The sequence below is a fragment of the Gossypium raimondii genome, chromosome 13, assembly GCF_025698545.1.
Source record: "Gossypium raimondii isolate GPD5lz chromosome 13, ASM2569854v1, whole genome shotgun sequence".
Taxonomy (NCBI): Eukaryota; Viridiplantae; Streptophyta; class Magnoliopsida; order Malvales; family Malvaceae; genus Gossypium; species Gossypium raimondii.
The window spans coordinates 27,207,291-27,211,744 of record NC_068577.1 but is presented as its reverse complement, the minus strand read 5'-3'; the positions used below and the strand labels follow the sequence as shown (position 1 = coordinate 27,211,744).

Genomic DNA, 4,454 nt, shown 5'->3' with positions numbered 1-4,454 from the left:
TTCATATATGATTAAAATGCACTTGAATTGGCTGAGCGATCCTAACCAGACGACGGCTAATAGACGAATAATTGAAATGTGCATGCTCAATTTAGATCCTAACACGATTAAATTGTAGGTTGCATAACAACTCTAATCTAGCTCTGTTATCTGCATAGTTTTTAGATTTGTGTGATTAAATTGTTTCAAATCTAACACGTCCTTGTTACCTCACACGAATACTAAGAAACTCTTAGTAAATAAGGATTAATAAAATACGTATTTACTAAGTAAAGGATTCCGAAAGGTCCTAATGTGGTTTCCAAACTCATGAAAGATCAAGTTGCCATGGAATGTTTTTCCGAATGTTATTAAGCATGTTGATAATAAATTGAGTTTAATTAAAGTAATTGTCTTAGTTTATTTATGTTATAATTGTTGCAAATTGTGTTTAATTTTACTAAAATCTATTTCACTCATATAGTTTGCATACTTAGGATAATTGACATTAGAGATCATTGCATTTAGTTTAATATATTTTAATCACCACTTCTCAACTATATTGTGTTTTTATTTACCAAATTGTTAATATAATTTTATAAATTAAGTGACTTAGCACAAATACAATCCCTGTGGAAACGATAACTCGATACTTACTTATTACTTGATAATGACTGTGTACACTTGCACAAACCTAAGCGTTACAAGTTTTTGGCGCCGTTGTCGGGGATTGTCAACTGTTGTCATTTTTTTTCATGAAATTATTTATGATCAATTTGATTTATTTCTAACATTACTAACTTATTCTTTTTAATTCTTGTGATTTTCTTTTCAGGTGTTTATAAGCAGAGATCGAATTATCGATTTACTCCCTGTAGACCCTGAAATTGAGTGAACATTTAGACAAAGAAGACGTGAACGAACAACGCAAAGACAAGTCAAGATAGACCTTGGAAATTAGAATGAAGACCTAGGTAATGAAGCCGGTTATGTACGAAATCCTATCCTCAGTGCCGATGATAGGGATTGATGCATCAGACAATATGCTGTGCCACTTTTCAATGAGTTAAACCCAGGAATTAGAAAGCCAGATATTGAGGCAACCCAGTTTGAGTTGAAACCAGTGATGTTTCAAATGCTACAAATGGTGGGCCAATTTAGTGGTATGCCCATGGAAGATCCACATCTCCACCTTTGATTATTTATGGAGGTGAGTGATTCATTCAAGATAGCTGGTGTGAATAAAGACGTACTAAGGTTGAAGTTGTTTTTGTACTTGTTGCGAGATCGAGCACGAGCATGGCTCAATTCATTGCCACCAAGTTCCATATCTACATGGAAAGAATTAGCAGAGAGATTTTTGGTTAAGTATTTCCCACCTAGCAAAAACGCTAAGTTGAGGAACAAGATCACAACTTTCCAAAAATTGGATGACGAGTCTTTGTATCAAGCTTGGGAGCGATTCAAGGAGTTATTTCGTAAGTGTCCTCATCATGGGATTCCTTACTATATCCAGTTGGAGACATTCTATAATGGTCTCAATGAACATACAAGATTGATGGTAGATGCTTCCGCGAATGGTGAAATTTTGTCTAAGTCTTATAATGAGGCTTATGAGATCATCGAGAGGATCGCGAGTAATAACTATCAATGGCCAACAAATCGAACAGCTTCAGGAAGACGCGTAGCCAAAGTTCATGAAGTTGACTCCCTCACTTTGTTATCAGCTCAAGTATCGTCTATTTTCTCTATGTTAAATCAGTTAACTGCTAATAGTACTAATAATTTTGTAGCTCAGCCACCAAGTCCGTTTGAAATAGTTTCCTGTGTGTACTGTAGGGATGGTCATTCTTTTGAGAATTGTCCATCAAATCCTAAGTTAGTGTACTATGTGGGGAACAAATATCAAAATAGGAGTGGACAAGGACCCTAGTCCAACTTCTACAATCCTTCATGGTATAATCATCCTAACTTTTCTTGAAGAAACCAAAGAAATGGACCAAACAACAACTTATTACAACAAAGACCTAACCAATCTCAAGGGTTTAATCAGTAAGCTCCAAAACCACCTCAAGCTGAGGCATCAAACAGTTTGGAGAACTTGTTGAAAGCATACATGGCAAAGAATGACACTTTGATCCAAAGCCAAGCATCAACATTAAAAAATTTGGAAAACCAAATGGGTTAGTTAGCTACGGAGCTACGTAATAGACCACAAGGAAGCTTACTGAGCGATACTGAGAATCCAAGAAATTTGGGTAAAGAACATATCAAGGCAGTGACATTGTGAAGTGGTAAAATTCTAGAATCCCGATTGATTGATGTCGAAGATAAGCTCATTGAGAAGAATCAACTAGCTGTTGAAGTTCCTACACCAAAGGAATCAGAAACTGCAAAGTCTAACAAGGTAAACCTTGACTTAGTGAATTCAGATATTTTAACATCTTCTTTGGATGCAGATTTACCTACTCAGAAAAGTTGTCTGGTTCAACCAAAAGTTCCATCACCTCCATATCCGTAAAGATTGCAGCAAAACAAGCAGAAACATGAGGTGCAATTTAAGAAGTTTTTGGATGTTCTGAAGCAGTTACACATCAATATTCTGTTGGTGGAGGCTTTAGAACAAATGCTGAATTATGTGAAGTTTATGAAGGATATATTGTCCAAGAAGAAACGGCTGAATGAGTATGAGACTGTTGCCTTGACAAAGGAATGCAGTGCATTCCTGCAGAACAAATTGCCATCGAAATTGAAGGACCTAGGAAGCTTTACTATACCCTGTAACATTAGTGAATCTTACTGTGGTAAAGCTTTGTGTGACTTAGGAGCGAGTATCAACTTATGCCTAAGTCTATCTTCAAGATGTTAAGGATAGGTGAAGTAAGACCTACAACTGTGATGCTTCAGCTAGCAGATCGATCTTTAACATATCCCGAAGGAAAGATCGAGGATGTTTTGGTAAGAGTCGATAAATTTATTTTTCCTGTTGATTTCATTATCTTAGATTTTGAAGCAAACAAGGAACTGCTGATCATCCTTAGGAGACCTTTCTTAGCCACGAGAAGAACGTTAATTGATGTGCAGAAAGGAGAACTCACCATGCGAGTTTAAAATGATCAGGTAACCTTTAACATTCTTAAAGCGATGAAATTTCCCGATCCGGCAAAGGAGTGTTCAGTTATGGAAGAGATAGAAACCTTGGTTTCTATAGAAAGTAATTTTGAAAAAGATCCATTGGAGAAAGCCTTAGATCTTGACCCTTTGGAAGATGAAGAAGGTGAAGAAAACATGGCTTTGATGGAAGCCAATCCGGAAAATTTTATTCAATCCACACGTTTGAACCCTTGGAGTTGGAAGTTAGAGAATTTGTGAAACCCAAGTTGTCAATTGAAGAACCACCTAAACTCGAACTAAAGGTACTTCCTTCCCATTTGAAATACATTTATTTAGGTGATTGTTCTACTTTGCTTGTGATTATTTCAGCGGAACTGATGAAAGATCAAGAAGAGCAACTAATTATTGTTCTAAAGAAATTTAAGAAAGCAATTGCTCGGACCATTACTGATATTTGATGTATAAACCCTTCTTTTTGCATGCATAAAATCATTTTAGAAGAAGGTGAAAAAGCTTGAATTGATGGGCAAAGGAGGATCAATCCTATTATAAAAGAAGTTGTGAGAAAGGAAGTGATCAAATGGTTGATGTAGGAATCATCTATCCTATTTCAGATAGTTCGTGGGTAAGTCCAGTACAGTGTGTGCCAAAAAAAGGTGGAATCACGTTTGTTGAAAATAAGCGTAACGAGTTAAGTCTAACAAGAACTGTTACCGGTTGGAGAATCTATATTGATTATAGAAAGTTGAACAAAGCCACTTAGAAGGAGCAATTTCTGTTGCCTTTTATGGATCAGATGTTAGATCGACTGGCAGGTCATGAATTCTATTATTTTTTAGATGGTTATTTGGGATATAACCAAATAGTTGTGGCCCCGGAGGACCAACATAAAACAACCTTTACTTGTCCATACGGTACGTTTACTTTTAGGCGAATGTCTTTTGGTTTATGCAATGCACCTGCAACTTTTCAACGATGCATGATGGCAATATTTACTGATATGGTTGAAAATTTTGTTGAGGTTTTCATGGATGATTTTTCTATTTTTGGTAACACTTATGATATCTGTTTGAGTATTTTGGCTAAGGTACTGAAGAGATGCGAAAAGACGAATCTTGTCCTTATTTGCGAAAAATGCCATTTTATGGTCAAGGAAGGGATTATCTTAGGTCATAAGATCTCAAAGAAAGGAATTGAAGTCGATAAAGCAAAGGTGGACATAATTGAAAGATTACCGACCCCAATGAATGTGAAAGGAGCAGAAGTTTCTTAGGCCATGTCGGTTTTTATCGAAGGTTTATCAAAGATTTCTCGAAAATTTCTAAACCGTTGTGTTTGTTGATACAGAAAGATACAGAGTT

At 36.1% G+C, this 4,454-nt stretch overlaps 1 non-coding gene across 1 annotated transcript; it reads right to left on the bottom strand.

Annotated features, from left to right (window-relative positions):
* Nucleotides 1-1,372: 1,372 nt before the first annotated feature.
* Nucleotides 1,373-1,479, bottom strand: LOC128036305 (small nucleolar RNA R71). The gene has a single exon (XR_008193103.1). It is a non-coding gene; the product is annotated as a small nucleolar RNA R71 (small nucleolar RNA).
* Nucleotides 1,480-4,454: the final 2,975 nt, after the last annotated feature.